General features: G+C 40.0%; 1 protein-coding gene and 2 pseudogenes across 10 annotated transcripts in view; 1 reads left to right on the forward strand and 2 right to left on the reverse strand.

The window, feature by feature from the left end:
- The window catches only part of MTMR3 (myotubularin related protein 3), a 138,397-nt gene that overhangs the window by 32,406 nt on the left and 78,963 nt on the right, over window positions 1–27,028 (forward strand). The window lies entirely within an intron of this gene.
- On the reverse strand, window positions 161–754 carry LOC116626073 (annotated as a pseudogene).
- On the reverse strand, window positions 19,585–19,710 carry LOC116626081 (annotated as a pseudogene).

The following is a 27,028-nucleotide window of genomic DNA, read 5'->3' on the forward strand; positions in this document are numbered from 1 at the left end:
TATTAGAAAGAGAAAAAAACTTGTCTGATGAGAAACTCCTGAAGGACCCAAGTGGCTCAGGAAGTTTACTATCCCCCCCCAACCCACAAAAATTATTTTATAAAATCTTCCAGTGCGATCTTCAGGAAACCCCCACCCGCCCCGGCTCCCCCCACCCCGGCCCTCCTGTGTCCCCACGACCCTGGACTGCCCCCCCCCCGCCCCAGCTCCAGCCCAGCGCCCGGCAGCATCCAGTCTCATCTCTGGCCATCCATGGCAGCCATGGCTTTCTGCTGGGTGCCACCCTGCTGCGCTCCGGGGGGCCACGTGGGCTGTGGGTGGTGGAGGTGGTGGAAGCTGTGGGCCGTGGGGGAGGAGGGCGGGATCCAGGCGGCCTGGTGGCTGGGTGGGGACGAGGCCCAGAAGGGGCTGAAGCTTGCAGGGGGGAGCAGGCCACGGCCATCATGGGACTATTGCTGCCCTGCAAGCCCTTGGAGGCACGAAGCTTGGAGAACATGGCCAGTGCGTCCGGGAAGTTGGGCGGTGTGGCAGGTGTGTTGCTTGGGGTGCACATCATCTGGTGGTGGTGGTGGCTGTTGGGAATGTTGGTTTCTTGGAAAAACGTGCTCAGGGCGGTCTCGAACTGCCAGTGGCCGCCTGCAGCAGCTGCTTCGCCTGGTCGGCCGCGCAGCCCGCGGCCAGCACGAACTGGTTGATCATGACCTGGTGCCGCAGCTCGTCCATGTTCACCGACATGGCTCCGGCCGCCGCGCGATCCCGGTTCGGCGGCCGCTGCAGGCCGGCCGCCCTCTGCTCGCGCTCGCCGCCGCCCGCCTGCGGCCTCCAGACCCTCGCCGCCCGCCGCACGCCGCCCTCCCGGCGAGTGTCCCGGTCCAGCTCCCGCGGCCGCTGACACCACCAAGACTTGTTTTTATTTAAAGCTTTGTTGAGGTAGGCCAAGAGAGGAGTCTTTGTCCTAGGGCTAGTTTAGCTCTGCTGATGCCTTCTCATCTGAATGCTCTTGAGTGTTCAGTAAGGTCTCCCTCTACTCTGGTTGGTCAGAATCAGAGGTCTGTAAACTCCAGTGGTAGTTATGTTTATAGTACCCAAGTAGTTGCTCATTACCCAATGGTTCTTCCTTTTTTTTTTTTTTTTAAAGATTTTATTTATTTATTTGACAGAAAGAGAGAGCATGTACAAGTAGAGGAAGTGGCAGAGGAGAGGGAGAAGCAGGCTCTCCACTGAGCAGGGAGCCTGATGCGGGGCTCGATCCCACGACCCTGGGATCATGACCTGAGCCGAAGGCAGACGCTTAACCGACTGAGCCACCCAGGCGTCCGCCTCCCAATGGTTCTTCTTTACCCACCTTCCTGGACTCTCACCCTATGCATGTACAGCTTAGTTTAGTAAAGACACAAGAATGCCCCATAGGTTACAGCTGCCTCAGCCTTCTGAAACTTGTATTTGAGTTTCTGTTGGATTTCTGCTCTGCTTGGATTCCCCCTTTTTGGCCAGGGTGTGGAAAGTACTTCGGGACGAAAAGTTTAGGTAGTTACAGGTTTCAGGTAGTTTGTCTCCCTTCTGTCCGGGATGGCAGTTCTGAGCTGTCTATTGTCCAGCATCCAAGAACTGTTGTTTCATATATTATGTCCAGTGTTCTAATTGGTTATGGTGAGAGGGCTAGTCCCAAACCAGTTACTCTATTGTGGCTAGACTAATCTTTTAGAAATGAAAGACTCTGCATGATAAAAGCTATTTTAATGGGCACCCAGCTGACTCAGTCAGTAGAGCAGGTGACTCTTGATCTTGGGGTCGGGAGTTCAAGGCCCAAGTTATAGATTACTTTAAAAAAAACACAACAACCCAAAGCTATTATAGCGTTTGACTACTTAATATATTGCCTTTTGCAGGCAACCTTTTGTAACAGTTGTCCTGGCTTAGCCAATATCCATGTTCTAATTTTTATTACAGGATTTTATGTAAATTAAGAAATGTTTAGCCTTTATAATAGGATTGTAAATAGTACCCTGGATCTACTATTTTACCAGTTGCTTCATAATGCCTACAATTGATAGCTGGCACTGTCTCACTGGCCACTGTAACCACAGTAGTTTGAGCTTAAAGATACAATGTCAGTAATTAATTATGGATTCTGTTCCTGTTCTGTGATATCCTAACACTTTCAGTAAAAGATTTTGTATTGGCTTTTACAAGCTGGTATTCATTAGAATATGGGAATAATTAAGAGGATTAGCCTCTTAAGAACCCACTTTAACATTAGAAGAGGAAAGGTGATTTTAAGTAACTATTTTTTCAGATGAAGGAGGCATTAAATTTTCCTATGTATTGCCTAAAGGAAAAATTGTGTGGCTGTAGTCGGGTCATTGTTAGGACTACGAACTTCAGTTTCGTTTTCTTTTTAATATTTTCTTTTCCACTCCTCATCACCCAAAGAAAAAGAGCCTTTATATAAGATTTAAAAATTTGTACTATACTGGGATTTGTTTTTTGTTTTTGTTTTTAAGAGTGAGAAAGCATACAAACAGGAGAGGGAGAGAGAGAATCTTAAGCAGGCTCCGTGCTCAGCTCAGAGTAGAGGCAGGGCTCTATCTCACAACCCTGAGATCATGACCTGAGCTGAAATTAAGTGTCACTCGCTCAATTGACCCACCCACCCAGGCGCCCCTGTTCTGGGATTTGTATTAAAAGTTGCAACACATACCTAGTGGACTTCATAAAGTGTAATTTCCATCTAATTTTCACTGAAATTGGGGTGCCTGGCTGGCTCAGTTGGAAGAGCGTGCAACTCTTGATCTCAGGGTCATGAGCTCAAGCCCCACGTTGGATGTAGAGATTACTTAATAACTTTCCCGAAATAGGGCCATCTTTGTTCACCAGAACCTTTATCTCACTGGAACAAATCTTTGTGCCAAATTTGGCACCACTTAAAGAATAGTGTTAGCATTTAAATGTTGACAAAAGATGTTCAGTAATTTCCCCTCATTTTTTATTTATTCATTTATTTTTTTTTATTAATTTTTTCCAAAGATTTTATTCATTTGAGAGAGAGAGAGACTGCGAGAGAGAGCACGTGGGGAGGAGAGGGAGAAGCAGGCTCCCCACTGAGCAGGGAGCCCGATGTGGGACTTGATCCCAGGACCCTGGGGTCATAACCTGAGCCGAAGGCAGTCACTTAACTGACTGAGCCACCCTGGCGCCCTCCTCTCATTTTTTAAAAAAAAGGCTTATTTATTTTAGAGAAAGCACAAACGTGATCCTGCGTGCAGTGGGGGCGGGGCAGAGGGAGAGAGAATCTCAAGCGGACTTTGTGCTGAGTGTGGAGCCTGACGTGGGGCTCAATCTCACAACCATGACATCACGACCTGAACCGGAACGAAGAGTTGGAAGCTCAACCAACTACACCACCCAAGTGCCCTCCCTCATTTTATTCTCATTACTACTAGGTAAACAGAAGGTTATAAAAATATTGTGCGTTTATTTAATACCTGTGGCTTACTTTCCTTTCATGGCTTTTTTCCTTTTATAGCTTTTAGGTCTTGGTAAAAAGTTAACTTATGAGTAAATTGACATATTGTGTCCATGATGTATATGGGTAAGTAAGATCTTCCTGTAGCTTGAAGATCTTATGAGTACACAGTATTTGCTAATGATTAAATGTGATTTGAATAACTCGTAAGGGATCATTTGACACATGTAAGTTGCTTATTTATCCTGAAATTGTAAAATACTTTTTCCCCATCTAAAATCATCAAATGTCTTAGGTTGCTAATGCAGAGAGTTTAAGTGTTTAATTTAGAAAAGATGAGTAATTGCTGGTGCTTTCTGGTGTGAGATGAACATGGAAGGGAAGTGTTGGGAGTATGATCTGTACTTGGTGCTGTTTAGAACTTTTAGAGACATACATAGTTCTTTCTTGTACTAGTCTACCAGTGTATGCCAGAATAAGGTTTTACTTCCAGATACATTGAAAAATAAGTCCACCATGTTAAGCATCTGTAAATAGGTTGTATACTTTAACTTCCATGTATTAATTTTGAGCTTAAAAATTTTCATTTTGATAGAAAAGAGCTCTCTGAGGCATTTCCTCTGCCTTGAAACCTCTTCCTCTTTCAGTTTTACCTGTTTCCTTTATAGGATTTGGCTTAGGTTTATAAATAAAATATTTACCAAATGCCACCTATTTACTAGACACTCTTATGCCCTAGGCCTTGTGGATGCAGTAATGAGCAAGATTACGTGGTCTCTGACTTCAGTTTGTGGCCTATAAAGGAAAAGGAGTAGGGAATTATTCATGTATAAGTTGCTTTCTTGAGTCAAGTGGGTAAAATATGCTGAATGGGGGTGCCTGGGTGGCTCAGTTGGTTAAGCGACTGCCTTCCGCTCAGGTCATGATCCTGGAGTCCCTGGATCGAGTCCCGCATCAGGCTCCCTGCTCAGCAGGGAGTCTGCTTCTCCCTCTGACCCTCCCCTGTCTCACGTGCTCTCTCTCTCAAATAAATAAATAAAATCTTTAAAAAAAGAATATGCTGAATGGTTATGATAGTCTTCTGCTTTCTTTTGGTACACTGGGGTTTTACCAGAATCTGTCTGGAAATTGTCAATCAACTGTTAATTTAAAGGGATCATATCATGTCATGTGTTAAGAGTAAAGGGAATTTAACAACGAAAAAAATGCTACTGGTTGTGGATTCTAAAAGGTGGAGATACACAATATTATTTGCTTTTAAGAATACACAGAAAAGGGGCGCCTGGGTGGCTCAGTCATTAAGCGTCTGCCTTTGGCTCAGGTCACGATCCCAGGGTTCTGGGATTGAGCCCCACATCGGGCTACCTGCTCAGCGGGAAGCCTGCTTCTCCCTCTCCCGCTCCCCCTGCTTGTGTTCAACCCTCTCTCGCTGTGTCTCTCTCTGTCAAATAAATAAAATCTTAAAAAAAAAAAAAAAAAGAATACACAGAAAAGATTGTCTTTATGTTCAGTTGAATTATGTCTTTCCTCCCCACAAGAGACATTTTATTATCAGGCTAAAATCTAAAATTATAGCTCTCAGTGTCCTGTCATATGACTACATAGTTTTGCTGGTAGTCACTGGGTCATTAATTAAGTTTCCTCATTTTGTGCTTCTTGCTTTTTTTTTTTTTCTTTTTTCCTGGGGAGGAAAAAATTTTCTCTAGCCCCTACCTCTTCCTAATTCTTTAGCATGTCACATTTTTATTCTTTTTTTTTTTTTTTTTTTTAAAGATTTTATTTATTTATTTGAGAGAGAGAGAATGAGAGAGAGCACATGAGGGGGGGGAGGGTCAGAGGGAGAAGCAGGTTCCTTGCTGAGCAGGGAGCCCGATGCGGGACTCGATCCAGGGACTCCAGGATCATGACCTGAGCCGAAGGCAGTCGCTTAACCAACTGAGCCACCCAGGCGCCCACATTTTTATTCTTTAAACCAGAAGTGTACATATTTAAAAGTAAATGCCATTCTGGGGTGCGTGGCTGGCTCAGTTGGTAGAGCATGAGACTCTCGATCAGGGTCATGAGTTTAAGCCCCATGTTGGGTGTGGAGTCTACAAAAAAAAAAAAAAAAGGCATTTTTTTTCCTTTTTTTGGACTGTTAATTCCTTTTTTTAAAATTAATATAATGTATTTGTATTATTAATGTATTTACATGAATACATTAATGTATTATTTCAGTGGTACAGGTCTGTGATTCATCAATCTTACACAATTCACAGTGCTCACCACAACACATACCCTCCCCAATGTCCATCACCCAGCCACCCCATAGCCCCACCCCTCTCCCCTCCAGCAAACTCTCGGTTTGTTTCCTAAGATTAAGAGTCTCTTACGGTTTGTCTCCCTCTCTGGTTTCATCTTGTTTCATTTTTTCCTCTCTTCCTCTATGATCCTCTGCCTTGTTTCTTAAATTCTGCATATCAGTGAGATCATATGATAATTGTTCTTCTCTGATTGACTTATTTCACTTAGCATAATACCCTCTAGTTCCATCCCCGTCATTGCAAATGGCAAGATTTCATTTTTTGATGGCTGTATAATATTCCATTGTATATATACATCACATTTTCTTTATCCATTCATCTGTTGATGGATATCTAGGCTCTTTCCATAGTTTAGCTATTGTGGACATTGCTGCTATAAACATTGGGGTGCAGGTGCCCCTTCGGATCACTACATTTGTATCTTTTTTTTTTTTTTTTTTTTAAAGATTTTTATTTATTAGGGAGAGAGACAGCGAGAGAGGGTACACAAGCAGGGGGAATGGGAGAGGGAGAAGCAGGCTTCCCGCTGAGCAGGGAGCCTGATGTGGGGCTCAATGCCTGGACCCTGGGGTCATGACCTGAGCCGAAGGCAGACGTTTAACGACTGAGCCACCCAGGTGCCCCTACATTTGTATCTTTGGGGTAAATACCCAACAGTGCAATTGCTGGGTCGTTAAAAAAAAAGAAAAAGTAAATGGCATTCTGTCTTGGCATGGATTTCTCACTGATAACATTTGGCAAAATGGTTTAAACTGTCCAATTTTATATACATTGAAAGCAAAAGCTAGTTATGGAGGGAGAAAGGGAAGTTTTCTCATAAAGAAGTTAATAAAATGTTGTAAAATAGTGATATATGCCCCATCGGACATTTGCCTCTTGAAATTTAATAAGTATTTCTGGTCTATTAATTTATATTCACCTTTGGGCATGTTTATAGTCCTGGTTTTAATCTGTAGGAAGTATTTTTCTAGATTAAATTCAACCCAGTATAACTATGTTTGAATGTATTTCATGTATCTAACTTTATTAGGATTTCAGATGATGACTGTATGTGTATTTTATTTTTCCTGTGCTTTTATTATTTTTAAGATGAAGGTAATTTGTTCAGATGACTCAGGAACTCAGTTATTCCTTATTAGCTAAAAAAAATTATTAGATCACTCCATATTGTGCTAATTTAGTGACTCATTTCTGCTAATTTAACCATCTATAATTGGCTAGAGAAAATAACATTTTGTTGGAGTCTACTTTGTAAAACTAAGCCCATCAAGAAATTCATGCAAGATTAAGACTAGGAATAGAAGACACTTAAGTTGAAGTCTGGATATGGGACTTCAGTAAGAAGTACTTTGTTAAATTTGTTATTGTTTTGGTACCTGTTGGTATTTAGAATATTTGAATGTTATATTCATTTGGATACCTATATTTTGCATCTTTATAACAAAAAGGAAATGGTTGATATTTAAACTTTTTGAATGGTAGGAAAAGAATCTTAGAGGTGAAGGAAATCATGTCAAGAGCAGTATTGTACATCTATTATGAATAAAGCTTCTTTTTGTTTTCAGCCTTATATGCAAATCTCTAGTGGGGCGCCTGGCTGGCTCAGTCTGTTGAACATGTGACTCTTGCTCTCAGGGTCGTGAGTTCAAGCCCCACTTTGGGCGTGCAGCCTACTTAAAAAAATCTCTAGAACTCTATTGTTCAAACTTTGATATAAAGCACAGATATAAATTGCATTTGGTTTAAAGATTGATAGTGACCAAATGCAAAAGCTAGAACTTGTCAGTTTTGCTTTTTCTAATTTTTTTTGCCTTTTGTTATTCTTCTTTGAAGATATATGAGAGACTAACTTCTTCAGGTTTTACTAAATTTTATTTTAAAGATTTAAAACATACACAGAAACAGACCTGTGAATACAGAAAACAAACTGACGGTTGCCCGAGGGGAGGAGGATGGGGGGATATGCAAAAATGGGTGAAGGGGTGTGAGAGGTATACAGGCTTCCAGTTATGGAATGAATAAGTCACAGGGTGGGTAGGGGTGGGGTAGGGGGTTTGGGGGTGAAAGTTACATCATAGGGAATATAGTCAAAGGTATTGGAATAGTGCTGTATGTTGACAGATGGTAGCTACACTTGTGGTGAGCATGGCATAAGGTATAGAGTTGTTGAACCACTATGTTGTACACCTGAAACATTGTGTGTCAACTGTACGTCAATGGAAAAAATAAAGTTTACAAACTTTAATGTGAGAGTTGTAACAAAAACTCCCGGATGGTGGTTTTTGTTTTGTTTTTTGTCCTCTTGTACATCCTGTTAATGAACATCCTGTTTGGGGAATTTCTTTTGGGGGAGCTTAGGATTTTTGTTTTTTTTTTTTTTTCAAAATTCTTATTTCACTTTACTACTTTTACTTTATGCATGTATGTGTGTGTGTATATATATATATATAGAGAGAGAATTGTAAAATATAACATGAAATTTACCATTTTAACCATTAAAAAAAATATTTAGAGAGAGTACATATATGTACAAGCAAGGGATGGGGGGAGAGAATCTCCAGTAGACTCTGCGCTGAGTGTGGAGCCTGATGTGGGGCTTGATCCCACAACCCCAAGATCATGACCTGAGCTGAAATCAAGACTCCGATGCTTAACCAACTGAGCCCCCCACTTTAACCATTTTTAAGTGTACAGTTTGTGGCATTAAGGACATTCACATTGTTGTGCATCCATCCCCACCATCCATCTCCAGAACCTTTTCATCTTCCCTAACTGAAACTCTGTACCCATTCATCCCTCTCCCAAGCCCCTAGCAACCATCATTCTGCTTTCTTTTTCTCTGAATTTGACTACTCTAAGTACCTCATGTAAATCATACAATATTTGTTCTTTTGTGACTGGCTTATTTCATTCAGCATAATGTTGGTTCATCCATGTTGTGGCATGTGTGAGGATTTCCTTCCTTTTTAAGGCTGAATAATATTCCACTGTACATATATGTCATGTTTTGTTTATCCCTTCATCCACTGATGGACACTTGTGTTGCATCCACCTTTTGGCTGCTGTAAACAGTGCTATGAACATGGATATATAAATACCAGTTCAGGTCCCTACTTTTCAGTTCTTGTGGGTATGTATATCCAGAAGTGGATATACACGCTGGATCATACGGTAATTTTATGTTTTAATTTTTTGAGGAACCATCCTGTTTTCCGCAGTGGCTGCACCATTTTCCATTCCTACCAGCAGTGCACAAGAATTCCAGTTTTTCCACATGGAAGCCAACACTTTATTATTATTATTTTTTAATTTTAAGTAATCTGGGGTGCCTGGGTTGCTCAGTTGTTAAACGTCTGCCTTCGGCTCAGGTTATGATCTCAGGGTCCTGGGATTGAGCCCCACGTCGGATCCCCTGCTCCACGGGGAGCCTGCTTCTCCCTCTCCCTTTGCCTCTCCCCCTGCTTGTGCTCTCTCTCACTATCTCTGTCACTATCTGTCTCGCTCTATCAAATAAATAAATAAAATCTTTAAAAAAAATTTTTTTTTAAGTAATCTCTACACCCAACATGGGGCTCAAACCCACAACCCCGAGATTGAGAAGCATGCTCCACTGACTGAGCCAGCCAGGTGTCCCTAAACTTTATTATTTTCTGTTTGTTTAAAATAGGAGCCATCATTTTTTTTTTAAAGATTTTATTTATTCATTTGAGAGAGAGAAAGAGAGATAGACAACAGGCAGAGAGAGAGGGAGAAGCAGACTCCCCACTGAACAGGGAGCCCCACTCGGGGTTCAATCCCAGGACCCTGGGATCAAGACCTGAGCTGAAAGCAGACGCTTTAACCAACTGAGCCACCCAGGCGCCCCTCTCTGCATCTTTAATACAACACTTGTTATTTACTTCTTTGATTTCTAGCCAACCTTAGTGGATTTGAAGTATATATCATTGTGGTTTTGATTTACATTTCCATAATGACTAATGATGTTGAGCATCTTTTCATGTGCTTATTGACCATTTGTACAACTTCTTTGGAGAAATGTCTGTTCAGATCCTTTGTCCATTTTTATTTTAAAAGTTCTTGTTGAGTTGTAGTGTTCTTTATATATTGTATATACAAGTCTCTTATAGATATATAATTTGCAAAGATTTTCTCCCATTTCATGGATTGCCTCTTTTCTTCCTTTCTTTACTTCGCTTTTATTTTGTGCTGAATTTACTCTCCTGGGCCATAAGTTTTCTTCAGTTTCTTCTGAGATATCTTTTTCTGTGCAGCCTCCTCTCTGGCTTAGGAACAGTCTGCTCTTTTTCAGTAAGGATCATCTCAGTGTGGCAGGGAGAGCTCGTGTAGGGGTTAGTCCCAGCATGAGCTCTCTAAGTTCTGGGTCGTATCTTGGGGCTTTTTTCACTTGGTTGTGTTCAATGACTAGAGAATCTAAACTCTTATGTTCAGCATTACTCTCTGCAGTTTTACACCTATTCAGTAAAAAGTCACTCTTTTTGGACCACCGGCCCTGTGTCCAACCCCACTGTTTGGCCCGGGCACACCTACCAACTCCACCATTATAGTGACAGAATGGCACACGTTTCTGTAAAGTGACATCCTTCAGATACTTGGTGGCTTTTTGGAAATGCATACTCTTGATGGCCTGGGCAGTTTCATGAGTGTTCTTAAAGTGAACACAAAGATTTGAACCTCTTGGTTGGCATAATTTTTGGGGTTTTTTTTTTTGGGTCAAATGAATAGCAAACCATTTCCGAGATCACCTCAGGCTGCTTACAGGAAAAGCTGTCTTTCCCCTTTCTTGATGGTGTCCTTTGAAGCACAGATATACTTAATATTGATAAAATCCCATTTGTCTGTTTTATCTTTGAATAGTTAGAGTTTTGGTTTTTTTTTTTTAATCCAAGAAACCATTACATAATTCGAAGTCATGAAGTTTTACTCCTAAGTTTTCTTATAAAAGTTCATAGTATTGCCATCTTAATAAATTAAATCTTTTGAGCCATGAGTGCAGGGTGTCTTTCCATTTGTTTAGGTTGTCTTTAATTTTTTAACAATGTTTTGTAGTTTTGAAGTTTTTTGTTTTATTTTTAAATTAAAAAATTTTTAAAGATTTGTTTATTTTAGAGGGGGGCAGGGGCAGAGAGAGGGAGAGAGAAAATCTTAAGCAGGCTCCACACCCAGTGCGGAGCCCCATGAGGGACTGATCTTGCGACCCTGAGATCATGACCTGAGCCAAAATCAAGAATTGGATGCTTAACCAGCTGAGCCACCCAGGTACCCCTGAAGTTTTTTGTTTTAAATTCTTGATTTTTTTTTTTTCATTGTCTCTTATAGGGTTTGAGGTGTATTAGAGAGTAATGTTATTTTTCCTTAGTGGTGGTAGTTTATTAGAAGAGAAAATTTGAGTATTGATGGGCTTTCCAAAGTAGCGTGCAATATGGTGCATGATAGAGACACAGCAACTTGTGTGAAATAATAGTAATATTTCTCAGTTTGAACTATTTAAGGGAGGAAAACTTAATACACCCGTTTCTTGTTTGCATCAGTGCTTTCCAAAATAAAATTTCAGTATGTGAGTTAGGTGAATACTTTCTCCTTGTAAAATATTAAAACATTAAAGATAAGGCTAAAATTCCTTTAACCGTGATTTTTAGTCCTGGTCTTTTTTTATTCTCTCTGGAAATAATCACTATAATTCATTCAGTACATCCCCCACTCCCCCACCCCCGCCCACAGGCTTTTTCCATCATGCCTCTGTGTGTGTGTGTGTGTGTGTGTGTGTGTGTGTGTGTACACACACCCCTAAATAATATATGGCATTCTTTCCCTTTTTTCTTTTTACTATACTGTACATCTCTCTCTACATTTTATGATTTTTCTCTGCAATATGTCTTAGAGACATTTGCTTAAATACTATATAACATTCCATAATATGAACATAATTTTTTGTTCATGTAGTTATTCCTCTATTGGCAGATATTTAGGTTGTCTTTAGTCTTTTGTTCTTACTAGCTGTTGCAGTGACGGATTTTTTTTTTTTTTTTAAACATCTCTCTCAATGGGTGACTACTCTGAAGTATCTGAGAAATAGATTTGCTGGGTCAGAGCCCCAGGCTGGCTGAATTGGTAGAGCATGTGACTCTTGAACTCAGGGTTGTGAGTTTAAGCCTCACTTTGGGGGTAGAGATTACTTAAAAAAAAAAAAAAAAGAAAAAAAAAGAAAGGCAAAACAGATTTGCTGGGTCATATGGTATACGTAGCTATAGTTTTTTTGCTTTGTTTTGTTTTTCCAAACGTAAGCTCTGCACCCAACATGGATTTTGTGACTCTTGATCTTGGGATTGAGAGTTAATGCTCTACCGACTCAGCCAGTCAGGCGTCCCTACATAGCTATAGTTTTAATAATACTGCCAAAATGCTCTTCAAAGTAGCTATAATAGGGACGCCTGGCTGGCTCAGTGGGTGGAGCATTTGACTCTTGATCTCAGGGTTGTAAGTTCGAGTCCCATCGTTGAGTGTAGGGATTATTTAAAAATAAAATCTGTAAAACAAAACAAAAACAAAAAAAAGTTGCTATTTTACTTCTACCCAAAGTGTATGCAAGTAGTCATTTTCCATGTTCATTCCAGTATTAAGTAAATGGTATCTTAATTTTGGCCAGTCTAATGGATGGAAGATAGGAAAATAGTTATCCTCACTGTTTTTATTTGTATTTTTCTGATTATTTATGAGGTTTAGATTATTGTAAGATAGCTTTAGGAAAGTGTGCATTTATTATTTTCTGTTGTCCATTTACTCAGACTTGGTTCCCTCCCCTGAGACTTACTATTCTTAAAGGTATCAATAATGCTTAAAGGGTCTGTATTTTGACTGAAATGCTTATAGCATTGAGCAAGTGGTTGAGGAGTGGGAGTGGTATGTGGAGAGTAGAGCTGGTGTGAGGGTCGAGTAACTTTGGGAGTCACCTTTTTTTTCTTTTTTTAAAATATTTTATTTTTTTGACAGAGCACAAGCAGAGGGAGCAGCAGGCAGAGGGAGAAGCAGGCTCCCCGCTGAGCAGAGAGCCCAATGCGGGACTAGGTCACAGGACCCTGGGATCATGACCTGAGCCGAAGGCAGCCGCTTAACCGACTGAGCCACCCAGGCGTCCCTGAGAGTCACCTTGATTGGCTTCTATACAAATACCTTTCTTTCAGTTAAATCAATTTCAGTGAGTTTTTTTTCCCTTAGCATTTGATTTCCCAATCATTTTCCAAATTCTAAATTGTGTGTATTTACTTTTTAAGTCTGCTTTATTAAGATATAATTTATATGCAACAGAATTCATCTAGTGTACTTTGACAGACGTATAGGCTTATAAAATCACCACCCTATTCTAGACAGAATATTTCCATCACTACAGAAAAGGTTCCTAATGCCCTTCAGCAGTCAGTTCTCTCATTAGCCTCAGCGAACCGCTAATCTGATCTGTCACTGTAGATTAGCGTTGCTTATTATAGAAATTTGATATAAATGGTCATTTCCAGACCTTTTATATAGACTTCGGGGTTTATGATTATATTCAGTTTATTAAGAAAGCAAACTTGAAAAAATGATTAATTTCTAGGTGTTTTTGGCTAAAAAAATTCTTGAATTTCTTTAGAGTTGAGAGTGATTTCTGAATGGTGACTTAGCAACTTCACTGTTGAATTAGAAAAAAATTTTGTTTCAGTTCTGCTGTGGAAATACTGACACAGTAAGGATAACAGTACTTGAATCTCTGAAATGAGATATAGCCCAGTGGAAGGAAGGTAGCGGTAGCTGATTTACCCCTATCTATTTCCATACTTGCCTCTTAAATGTTAGTTTCATGGTACTGTTTACCATTATGTACATTGATTTGGTTTATATTGTCCTGAATGTGCAGACAGTGTTTTGAATAAAGGACAACATCCACAGTGGTAGAGTGTTTAGTTTTTTGCCAGAGCTGTATTTTAAAAAATAGTTTTCTATTCCCATAATTTCCTCAAAGGGAGAAAAAAAACTATGCGTTTTATCTTTTTTTTTTTTTTTTTTTGAGATAGGGAGAGGGAGGGACTGAGGGGAGAAGGAGAGAGACCATCTTAAGCAGGCTCCACGCCCAGCGTGAGCCTGATGCAGGGCTGGATCTCACCATCCTGAGATCATGACCTGAGCTGAAATCAAGAGTTGGACGTTTAACCAACTGAGCCGCCAAGGTGGCTTATCTTTTCAAGCAGACTAAAACATAAAGCAATAGAGGGGAGTGTGCCTAACCTTATTTCTAGCTCTTTTGTAAGATCATAATGTTACAGATTCAGCAAGATTTCATGGTATTTTTTGGGAACTCTTGACCTTCCTTCTTCCTTGCATGTGTCTTAATATCTTTGAACACCTATTTAAAGTTTTGCAATGGTCATTCTATTTTTTTTTTAAGATTTTATTTATTTATTTGACAGAGACAGCGAGAGAGGGAGCACAAGCAGGGGGAGTGGGAGAGGGAGAAGCAGGCTTCCTGCTGAGCAGGGAGCCCGATGTGGGGCTCGATCCCAGCACCCTGGGATCATGACCTGAGCCGAAGGCAGCCGCTTAATGACTGAGCCACCCAGGTGCCCCCTGCAATGGTTATTCTTAAAAAAAACAAAAACAAAAAAAACAACCCACCTCAGAGGTATACTCATGTTAACCAAGATTACAGGGACTGGTTATAAATCTGAGTGCCAGTGGGACACCTGGCTGGCTCAGTTGGTTAAGCGTCTGCCTTCAGCTCAGGTCATGATCCCAGGGTCCTGGGATCGAATCCCACATCGGGCTCCCTGCTCAGCGAGGAACCTGCTTCTCCCTCTCCCTCTGCCTGCCTTTCTCTCTCTCTGACAAATAAATAAAATCTTAAAAAAAAAAAACAAAGCACTAAATCTGAGTGCCAATGTAATCTGTGTCATTCTATTGCATTGTGGGTTTTGGATTTGAACTGAGAATGTCTGTTCTTTGAAAGCACTGTTTGTTTTAATTTATTATAAAATTGAGAAATAATTGTACACGTAATAAAGTGTAGTAACCTTAAGCATGGTAATTTTTTACATATGTATGGACCTATGTAACCACACCCAGATTAAGATAGAACATTTACAGCTCTCCTCCCCTAAGACTGTCTCCTAATCTTTCCCAGTCAATACATACCCCAAAGAGATAATCACTATTTTGACTTCTATCACTATAGTGTCTTTGTTTTTGTTTTTAGTTTCATAGTAAAAGTTCTTTTTAAAACGTTTCATTTTTCGGCTGTAAGTTTAATAGAGCACCAGGGTAGCATACCTAACCTATTAGTAAAGTTATAATCAGGGATTGCTTGAAAGGTATGGAAGTGAGCAAGGCTTAATTGTATGATACAGATGATTAATAACAAAATTTTAGTGTAGTCTTATGCAGCCTTCCTCATGGCCAGAATATACTTTACCTGGGACTAGAGTACAGCCTTTTTCATTTGGATTTTTTTTTAATCATAAGGAGAATCTAGAATAATAAAGTAGTATAATGAATGTTCATGTACCTGCAGACTAATTGAATATTAATCTGTCATATTTGTGTCAGATTTTAAAAATGTTTTGCTTTGATACAATTTTAAATTTAGTAGAAGTTACAGAGATGAGGAATTTACCAATCTTGCCCTTCACCAATTGTTTACATTTTGTGTCATATGCTTTATAATTCTTTCCCCATTTTTTTTTTTCTGAACCCTTTGAGAGTAAGTGGGAGGAACTGTGCCCCTCCAGTATTCCTTTGATTACTTTAGAGTTTATTTCCTAAGAATAAGGTAGGGACATTCTCTTACATAACCACGGAGTAATCCTTTATGGATTTTTAGAGTTTAATTTTGAGGATAATCTTATATCTGAGTTCTTGGATACACCTCACAGTTGGTAAGATATTTCACGTACTGCCTCAGGTTCCTCTATCAACAGAAGTTTTAGTATGTTTTTAAGCTTAAATAAATGCAAATGTAGTTTATTTTACTTTTGGTCAAGACGTTTTGAAATTTGAAAATTAAAATGCGTCTTGCTACAGTTTATATTTCATTAAGTTTGTTGTCACCAAATTTACTATATTACAGTATCTTCACATAATTTTTGAACTGAGAGTTACTGATTATAATTAGGCCTTAGTCTGTCAGTGTTCTTTGCACACTAACACTATGAAGTGTCAAGATAATACATAAACTCAACAGAGCATTTTTAGTTGTCCCTTATCACTGCCTCCCACAGAGATGATATGCTTGTCCAAGCCGCATTTATTTTCCTTCCTGTTTTCCCAATAATAGTACATGTTTTTAGGGCATTCGATGTATGGATAAAGGCATTTATATTGTGCTTACTTTCTATGGAAGTGAGTAAATTTGCTTGTGAAAATTAAACTCAGTACACTAAAGGTCTTAGTACACATCTCACCAAATGAGCAACTGTCCATGTTGGAGTCTCTAAAGAAGGGTGGTTTTCCTTGTGCCCTGTTTAGATATTCTGGAGCCCAATTTTTCTCTTGTACATCTAACTTCAGAAGTTTTCTCTGGTTATATTTGCATTTTAGTGTAAAATTTATAGTATCTCTTTTCCTTAGTATCTGAGTTTTAGTACTTTGTAGAATTTGAAAAGATCTTACCATTGTTTTAGGGGAAAACTGTATTCATGTGATCATGTCACATCATGCTAAGGTGTCCATTCTAGCATGGTATTTTAGAATCTAGAAATATACTAGCTCTTTGACCTTGGGCAAATTACTTAATCCTTGGGCAGATTACTTAATCCTTGGGAGATTGCAGTCCTCACTGAAGTGGGGATAAATAGTACCTACCTCAACAACAGCCCTATGAAGATTAAATGAGATAATGTATGAAAAGTACATAGCTCAGTGATAGGCACATAGTTCAGTAAATACTAGCTTTTAAGTAGGAAGATGATACTTATTTAGACTTTGGTTTTGTTTAACAAAATAATACTTAAATAGTCCTTTAGACTAGTTTTACTAAGCCTGTAATGTTCTATAGTATTCAAACAGAGCCTGTATGCAGTGTTTAACTGTAATTTTTTTTATGAGCAGAGTAATGGACCTATAATGAAGACTTTTTAGTAGCTTTTTTTTTTTTTTTAAGATTTTATTTATTTTTTTGACAGAGACAACGAGAGTGGGAACACAAGCAAGGGGGAGTGGGAGAGGGAGAAGCAGGCTTCCTGCCGAGCAGGGAGCCCAGTGTGGGGCTCAGTCCCAGGATCCCGGGATCATGACCTGAGCCGAAGGCAGACGCTTAACGACTGAGCCACCCAGGCGCCCCTTTTAGTAGCTTTTTTATGTATATTGGTTTATTTTCCAGTAATCCCATGAGATTGTTTGGGCAAGACAGATAATTATATTTCTTTTGAGAGCTCAGGAAACATAACTAGAGAGTGTGTGGTGTAACTAAGTTATTGATACATAACGGTATTAGTGGGAATAGCTAACATGTATGTGATTACTAAGTGCTAGGTACACTTCTAGTTGCTTCTGTGTATTAGATCACTTATAATAACATTGTGAGATATTTTTGCTGTCAGAAACATGTTAATGAAAAGAGACCTACTCAAGATGATAGAACTAATAAAAGCCTGAATTAGGTTTTGAGGCAGGGTCAGCCTGACTCTAGAGCTGTGCATGAATGCCTAAAAGCTAATACTCTTTGAATGCTAGTGTATGTTTTTAATTCTTAAACACAGTATTCCCTTGAAGCCTTTGTTTAAAGGAGCAGAAAGTGAAGTGACAGTGCATAGTAAAAGGGGAAATCCTATTCCTCCACTCTGCCACAAGCTGTGGGGAGTAGAATAAAGGCATAAAAGCAGGAGGTGTGGTCTTAAATACGGACTTTTGCAAAAGAATTTGCCTTTCTGATTAGGTTTACTGACTGGTTGAATAATCTCTTATCTTCCCATACCCTTTTGTGGGGAAACGTTTAGAGGCTGGAGACAAAATCAGTTCTCTGTTCTGATATCCCTTAGATGGGTTTGCATTCTTCCTGTTCTATAGTCTATAATTGTAATTTGGAAGGATTAGATTTAAGAAGAATAAAAGATTCCTTAACTGCTATAGTTTTATTAAAGTATTGACCCTAACCCCGTAATTTTATATATACATATACACATACATACACATATATATATTATATATAATTTAACTCTGTATTTGGTTATGCTTGGGAACTTTTAGGTAGTTATAGTTTCATTAATATACTGAACACATAGACCAATTGTCTTATCCGGTCAACTTTTTGCTTCCTTACCCTTATATTTGTTTTATTGTGCTGGTGCCCATAACAACACAAACTTACAGCCCAGTAATGCAGGGCAAATAGACTTAGTTCCTTCCTTCCCTGGAGGCTTTTCCTGTACTAGATGCCAGTTGGGAGCTTGGTGAGCCTGGGAGTTTAATGGAAAACCTGATTTCCTGATTTCCTGACTTTCTCTCCTTTAGATTAGATTGTCTTAGTGCTGAAATAGGCTTTAAGAAGTGAGTAGAAAGCAGGGCCCAGCTTGAGGTTATTTAAAAGATACTCAGCTTTAGAGTGAATGGATTTCTTCCTTTGTTAACATCTCAGAATGTTGATGGGTTTAATGTTACTATTTAATAATAATCTGTAGTAGAACATTATTTAGTGACACCCAAGTTTTCCATTTAATAGTCATTTATTTGCCTTGGCAAAGTTTTAGTTTTATTTTCTAACTTAAGATCTGGTTAAGGAGTGTCACAGTACAAATTGTTCTTATTATAGGTTAAACACAAAACTATGGATCTTAAAGATGGGAAAGGGAATGTTTTGGACGTGATTGTTTTGTTTTATTCAGAGATTGAGGTCTTGTAGAGAGAAACTTTTTTTTTAATAGTCAAAGAATTATTTTCTTTAAATTCCAGTATAGCTAACATACAGTGTTAAATTAGTTTCAGGTGTACAATATAGTGATTCAACAATTCTATACATTACTCTGCTCATCAAGATAAGTGTACTCTTAATCCTCTTCACCTGTTTCGCCCATCCCCCCCCTTCTGGTAACAGTTTGTTCTATAGAGTTAAGAGTCTGTTTTTGGTTTTCTTTTTCTTCATTTGTTTCGTTTCTTAAATTCCACATATAAGTGAAATCATATGGTATTTGTCTTTAGTTAAGGAATTCTTTTTTTTTTTAAGGTTTTAAACTTTTGAAATTGATGATCCTGAGTTGTGACTTTAAGTCACGTGCTTGCCTCACTCTTGAGATAACTTTATAAACCTTTTCAGGCATGCTAATTAAGGTTAGCTGAAACTACTTTTAGCAAAAGCCCTGTGCTTGTTTTCCCAGTGAGCTAAATCAAGCATTAATTTCTGAAGATAAATTTTTTTTTTTGACAGGAAGTAGGATTTATTGGGTGGGCATGAGTAGGGAGGGGGCAGTGCCAAGGTTCTCATGAGTACAGAGCCCTCCATTTGTCCGAGGGGCCACGATTAGGGATGTATTTGACCCCACAGTCATCTGGGATGAGCTGCTTTTCAGCCACCATGTCTTCAAATTCGTCCGCATTAAACTTAGTAAAGCCCCACTTCTTGGAGACGTGGATCGTCTGGCGGTCAGGGAACTTGAACTTGGCCCTGCCTAGGGCCTCAGTCACATGCTACTTGTTCTGCAGCTTGTTACAGATGGACATGATGACTTGGCCGTTGTGGACCCTGGCTACTGTGCCCTGGGGCTTTCCGAAGGCACCCCGCATGCCTCTCTGCAGCCTAGCTTGGAGATAGCATGTCAGACCTCAATGTCCGCTGGAAAGGGCTGTCTCCAAGATCTCTTAGGGCAACCCATGCAGTCAGCAGGCTGCATACACCACCAAGGAGGCTACTCTTTGCAGCCATGGCACACTGGTCCCCCATGGAGAAAGAGCACAGTTGGCTTGAAGATAAAATTTTTTAATGAAAGTTTTAAAGTTTTTCAAGTTTTCCGGGTAGACATTATTCTGGGATGACTTCCTGTGTATGGAGGTATTACTTGTGTATTTTATACAAAATAACAATTGATGTAGACTATCAGATAGCAGCTGCAACTATTAGTGAGAATATTATGGTACTTTTAACAGGTAAGAAGTTTTATGGGAGCTGAAACTAGAACTCCCCCCCCCCCTTTTTTTTCCAAGTAGGAAATTAGAATGTTATCAAAGGTCCAACATTTTTTTTTTTTCCTCTTCCTCCTCCTCACCATCAGGTTAACCGGTGGTTAAACAACCATTTCCCTGACAGAAGGTGCTGGGTGATTGACAAAAGCTGTCCTATAGCACATTCCCTTGATCATGTCATGAAGTTGATCTCCTTAGAGGCTGACTAACTTCATGGAAATTTCTGTACCTTAGAAGAACTTTAGACTTTACCTAGAACACTGATCACCTGTAAATGCTTGTCCTTTGGTTATATGGAAGACCACAAGTTCATATGCATTCCCTCGGAAAGAGAGATTTGAAACAGTTGGTGACCTGTGTAGGGTGGTACATATGATCTGGTTGTACAACTTTTTCTAGATACTATACCTACTACTTTTGGATGAGGGTTAAAGCCCCTGCTTTTAGGATACGATGTTAGGATTTTCTAAAAATTGAAATAGAATTTATATAGTGAAATGCACATAGAAGTATGCAGTTTGAATTTCAGTAAATGTTTACAGCTGTGTAGCCACTGCCTCAATCCTGATACATAACTTTATAGTAGAACGTTCTCTCATGGCCCCCTTGTGGTTATTTCCCCTTCTCTTCCCACCCAAACTACGGTTCCAACCTAAAAGTATGTTTCTGTCACTATAGATTAGTTTTATCTGTTTTTTCATTTAGATGGAATCAAATAGTATTTACTCTTTTGTAAGTTTTTTGCTTTGAGTCAGTCTAATGCTTTTGAGATTCATCCATGTTCATTTTTATTGCTGAGTAATATTCCATTGAAGAAATGCACCCACAATTTGTTTATCTGATCACTTGATACTGGAAATTTTGAGTTCTTTCCAGGCTATTATGAATAAAGTTGCTCTGAACATTTGTTTCCAAGCCTTCTTGTGATCACATGTTTTCACTTCTCTTGGGTTAGTATCAAGGAATGGAATTGCTGGGTCATAGAATACATGGATGTTTAACTTCATAAGCAACTGCCAGACTGTCCCTCCAGAGTGGTAATGCCAGGTTTATACTTTCATGAGCCACATATGAGTTCCAGTTACTCAACATCCTCACATTTGTTCTTGTAAGTCTCTTTAATTTAGTTATCCCATTGGGTGTGAAAGAGTATCTCATTGTAGTGTTTTCACTTGGATTTCCCTAATGACTGATGATGATCCACATCTTTTAATGCGCTTATTGGCCATTGATAATATCTTTGGTAAGGTTTCGGGGCACCTGGGTGGCTCAGTCAGTTAAGCATCTGCCTTTGGCTCAGGTCATGATTCCAGTGTCCTGGGATCAAGTCCCGCATCTGGCTTCCTGCTCAGCGGGGAGCCTGCTTCTCCCTCTCTCTCTGCTGTTCCCCCTGCTTGTTGTGTGTGCGTGTGCTCTTTCTCTCAAATAAATAAAATCTTTAAAAAAAAATAAAATCTTTGGTAAGGTTTCCATTAAAATCTTTTGTCTATAAAAATTTTCTTCCTTGGGGCGCCTGGGTGGTTCAGTCAGTTGGGCGGCTGCCTTCGGCTCAGGTCATGATCCCCGGGTCCTGGGATCAAGCCCCGTGTTGGGCTCCCTGCTCAGCAGGGAGCCTGCTTCTCCCTCTCCCTCTGCCTGCCTCTTTGCCTACTTGTGCTATCTCTCTGTCAAATAAATAAATAAATAAATAACATCTTTCTTTTTTTTTTTTTTAAAGATTTCATTTATTTATTTGACAGAGCGAGACAGCGAGAGAGGGAACACAAGCAGGGGGAGTGGGAGAGGGAGAAGCAGGCTTCCCACGGAGCAGGGAGCCTGATGTGGGGCTCGATCCCAGGACTCTGGGATACTGACCTGAGCCGAAGGCAGCTGCTTAACAACTGAGCCACCCAGGTGCCCCAATAAATAACATCTTAAAAAAAAATTATAAAACAAAATTTTCTTCCTCTTATTGATTCGTTTGCTCTTTATATATTTTGGACATGAGTCCTTTATCAGATAAATGTATTTGCAAATATTTTCCCCCACTCTGTGAATTTCATTTTCTTAATGGTCTCTTTAATCAGAGATTTTAACAATTTTTAAAAATCTTTTTTATTGTGGGGAAAATATACATAACAAAATTTACCATTTTAACTATTTTATTTTTTTTTAAAGATTTATTTATTAGAGCATGAGTGGGGAGGAGGAGCAGTGGGAGAGGGAGAAGCAGACTCCTTGCTGAGCAGGGAGCCCAGCGTGGGGCTCGATCCCAGGACCCTGAGATCAGGACCTGAGCCAAAGGTCCCCCCATTTTAACCATTTTAAAGTGTACAGCTCAATTGCATCAAGTATATTCACAGTGTTCTGTAACTGTCACTATGTATTTCCAGAACTTTGTCATCATTCCAAACAGAATCTCTGTACCCATTAAATAGCCAGAGATTTTTTTAAAAAAGATTTATTTATTCATTTTAGGGGGAACAGCAGAGAGAGAGGGGCAGAGGTAGAGGGAGAGCCAGCCAGGTGCCCCAAAATAAGAGATTTTTTTGTATAATTTTTTTTTCCTTAAAGAGAGGGATGGGGAGGGGTAGAGGGGAACAGAGAGAATCTTAAGCAGGCTCCATGCCCAGCACAGAACCCTATGCAGGGCTTGCTCTCACAACCCTGAGATCGTGACCTGAGCTGAAATCAAGGTAGGACGCTTAACCGACTGAGCCACCCAGGCACCCCTTAGTGTGATATTTGTAGCGTAAAAGTTTTTGTGTAAAAGCAATCAACAGTTTGCCTTTTGAATGCCTTTAAGTTTTTAGTTTATTGGCCCTTTCATGACAACTTGAACTACGTGATGTATCTAGTTTTCTTGTCTACCTTTGCCACTCTTACCGGTAGAGGGGATAATACATTAAGATACTATCTGTCATTGTCCATTGTTCTAGGTAAGAACTTAACGTTTACTTCTTTCTGACTTGCCTGTTTTGTGATATTTTATTCTAGACCAGGTATCCTCACTTGAAGTCATGTTTTTGATCATGATGGCGAAAAAGTCAAGCTTTGAGTTTACTGGCCTTTCTTCCTACTCAAGAGGACAGGAAGTGGATAAGGAAATACGGAGCTGAGTTAGATGAGAATGGTATTAGTGGTCTTCCAAACAGATCCTGTTATCCTCAGGACATCTAGCTTCTGGCATACAGAGGCAACATGACTTTTGGAAAGTAGGCACCAATCTTCATTTCTGTGATGATCTTAAAAAAGTTTTGCAAGCTACTCTGCTCTGTTGTCTTCAGTGTTGATTTGCTTATTTCCCCACTCCCAACCAAAAAAATCTCTTTTTTCTAGAATTGAAGACCCTTGAATATCCTTCCCTTGTTCCAAAAATCACACCATCACAAATTTGTTATTCTCATGCATTTCTTTCTCCCAAATTGTCTTTTTTTGAGTACTTCTTGTAGTGAAACGTGACACACAGTTAAACTGCATGAGACGCAAATGTACAGTGTAATAAATGGTAATATAAAGTGAACGCTCATGTCACTACCACCCAGGTCAATAAATAGAACATCCCCAGCACCCTCAGAAGGCTGCCCTGGTCTCTGTTCCTTCCTACACAGCTCCCTCTCCCTTCCTCTTAGAAATAACTAACCACTGTCCTAGTCTTCGTGGTTATCACTATCTGACTTTTATTGATATTATTACCTACCTGTGTATCCATAAACAATAGTTTTGTCTGTTTTTGTTTTTTCATTTTTATTTTTTTAAAGATTTTATTTATTTATTTGACAGAGTGAGACACAGAGAGGGAACACAAGGAGGGGGAGTGGGAGAGGGAGGAGAAGCAGGCTTCCCGTGGAGCAGGGAGCCAGATGCGGGGCTGGATCCCAGGACACTGGGATCATGACCTGAGCCGAAGGCAGACGCTTAACGACTGAGCCACCCAGGCGTCCCATGTTTTTTTTTTTTTAATTAGATACTTATTTTTATTTAACAGAGCACAAGTAGGCAGAGTGGCAGGCAGAGGGAGAAGGAGAAGCAGGCTCCCCACTGAGCAGGGAGCCCGATGCGGGGCTTGATCCCAGGACCTGGGATCATTACCTGAGCCAAAGGCAGCCGCTTAACCGACTGAGCCACCCAGGCGCCCCTAGTTGTGTCTGTTTTTGAATGGAACTATACTGTGTGTGTTTTCTATCTTTTGCACATTCCTGTGTGTTGTGTTGATCTAATTCATTTTTACTGCTGTTACATGGTACATTTTTTATTATGATAGGGGAAAATATACTACAAATTATCCTACTGTTGCTGGATATCTGGGATGTTCCCAGGTTTGGGCTACTATGAACAATGCTGCTATGAATATTCTTACACATTTCTTCAGGTGCAGTGTCACATTCTAGGGTGTATACCCAGGAGCACAAGTGCCAGGACACAGCATATGTAACTTCAACTTAAGTGCCATGTTGTTTTCCAAAGTGATTTATCAGTTCACATTCCCATTAGCAGTGAACGAGAGTTTCCGTTGCTCTACATCCTGATCAACACTTAATAGTGTCAGTGTTTTCAATTTTTGATGAATTTGAGGAGGTAAGTAGTAGTATCTTGTGGTTCTAATTTGGATTTCCCTGATTATTGGGTTTGAGCATCTTTGCCTATTTTGTGGGCCATTTGGATTTCTTCTGCAGTTGCCTATTCTTTTCTCTATTTTTCTATTGAATTATTTATCTTTTTTAAAAAATACTAATTTATTGGGGCGCCTGGGTGGCTCAGTCGGTTAAGCGGCTGCCTTTGGCTCAGGTCATGATCCCAGGGTCCTGGGATTGAGCCCCGCGTCGGGCTCCCTGCTCTGCGGAGAGCCTGCTTCTCCCTCTCCCTCTGCCTGCCTCTCTGCCTACTTGTACTCTATCTCTCTGTCAAATAAACAAATAAAAATCTTTAAAAAAAAAAAAAAAAAAAAACAGAAAAGAAACAATTTAAAAAAAAAATACTAATTTATGGTTCTTTATATATTCTGGACTCTTTGTCAGTTACGTTTGGGCATATATTTTTGTCCATTCTATTTGGCTTTGTTTTCACTGTCTTTGTGGTCTTTTGATTAGTAGAAATTCTTAACTTTAATGTAGTCAAACTTGTTTTTTTTTTCCTTTATGGTTACTTTTTTGTCTTACTTGAGAAATCTTTTCTTCTCTACTCAGAGGTCATGAAAATATTTTCTTCTCAAACATTTTTTAAAGATTTCTATTTTTGGGGGGTGCCTGGCTGGCTTAGTTGGAAGAGCATATGACTCTTGATCTTGGGGTTGTGGATTCGAGCCCCACACTGGGTGTAGGGATTATTTTAAAAAATCTTTTAAAAAAAGATTTATACTTTGCCTTTCATGGTTATGTCAGTAGCCCACTTGATGTTGTTTATAATGTATGAAATAGAGGCCAATTTCATTTTTTTCCCCATGTGAATATCAGTTGACCCAAAAACACTTTATTGAAAGGCCAGTCCTTTCCCTACTGTTCTATATTACCTCTTTTTTCACAAATCAGGTGTTTATGTGTGGATATGTTTCTTGGCTCCCTGTTCTGTTCCACTGGTCTTTCCCTGTGCCAGTATCACACCATCTTTAGCTAATGTAGTTTAATCTTGATACGTGTTTTACTAAATCTTCTCACCTTGGTTCCTCCCCCCTTTTCAAGAGCATTTTGCCTGTTCTTGGACCTTTTGTGTTTTTAGAATCCTTTCATCATGTCCTCCAAAACAAAACACACCATGCTGATATTTTGATTTGGATTGTATTGCTTTTCACTTTTTTTTTTTTAAGTAATATCTTTGCCCACCGTAGGGCTCAGATTCACAACCCAGAGATTAAGAGTTGCATGCCCTACTGACTGAGCCAGGTGTACCTCTCCTCTTTATTTCTAATAATGCTTTAAAGTCTGCTTTATCTTGTGTTAGTATACCCAAACCATTTTCTGTTTGTTAGTATTTGCATGATATTTCTTCATTGTCTGTTTTTCAAATTTTCTGTTTCCTCAAATTTCAGTTGTATGTTTCTAACAGTGTGTGGTTGGACTGTTTAAAAATTTGGAGGCTGGGCGCCTGGGTGGCTCAGTCAAACATCCTACTCTTGATTTTGACTCAGGTCATGATCTCAGGGTTGTGGGATGGAGCCCCACGTCGGGCTTCACGCTAGGTGTGGCTCTGCCCCCCCCACCCCCCAGATTTAGAGGCTATGGGATGTACAGCTCTGTCTCTCTTTAGTTTTAGCAAATAACCCAAGGGCAGAAGCTGACCCAAGTATTGGACTCAACTCTCTGAATTTCAGTCTTCTTTCATATCTCAGGGAATTTAATTTTGATAATAGCTCACTGTGTTTTTAGGTCTTTGCTTTTAAGAGAATTTTATTTTTTTTAAAGTTTATTTATGGCGCCTGGGTGGCTCAGTCGTTAAGTGTCTGCCTTCGGCTCAGGTCATGATCCCAGGGTCCTGGGATCGAGCCCCGCATCGGGCTCCCTGCTCGGCGGGAAGCCTGCTTCTCCCTCTCCCACTCCCCCGGCTTGTGTTCCTGCTCTCGCTATGTCTCTCTCTGTCAAATTAATAAATAAAATTAAAAAAAAAAAAGTTTATTTAATGGACAGAGGGAGCACAAGCAGGGGTAGCAGGAGGGAGAGGGAGAAGCAGGCTTCCTGCTGAGCAGGGAGCCTGATGCAGGGCTTGATCCTAAGACCCTGGGATCATGACCTGAGCCGAAGGCAGACACTTAAGCGACTAAGCCCCCTGGTGCCCCTTTATTTTATTATATTTTTAATTTTTTTAAAAGATTTTATTTATTGGAGAGACAGTGAGAGAGGGAACGCAAGCAGGGGGAGTGGGAGAGGAGAAGCAGGCTTCCCTCTGAACAGGAGCCCGAGGCAGGGCAGCTCGATCCCAGGACCCTGGGATCATGACCTGAGCTGAAGCAGATGCTTAACGACTGAGTCACTCAGGCGTCCTGCCTTTATTTTATTTTTAAAATTTATTTTGGGGGCGCCTGGGTGGCTCAGTCGTTAAGCGTCTGCCTTCGGCTCAGGTCGTGATCCCAGGGTCCTGGGATCGAGCCCCACATAGGGCTCCCTGCTCAGCGGGAAGCCTGCTTCTCCCTCTC

Source organism: Phoca vitulina, unplaced genomic scaffold (genome assembly GCF_004348235.1).
Source record: "Phoca vitulina isolate PV1807 unplaced genomic scaffold, GSC_HSeal_1.0 scaffold82, whole genome shotgun sequence".
In the NCBI taxonomy this organism is placed as follows: Eukaryota; Metazoa; Chordata; class Mammalia; order Carnivora; family Phocidae; genus Phoca; species Phoca vitulina.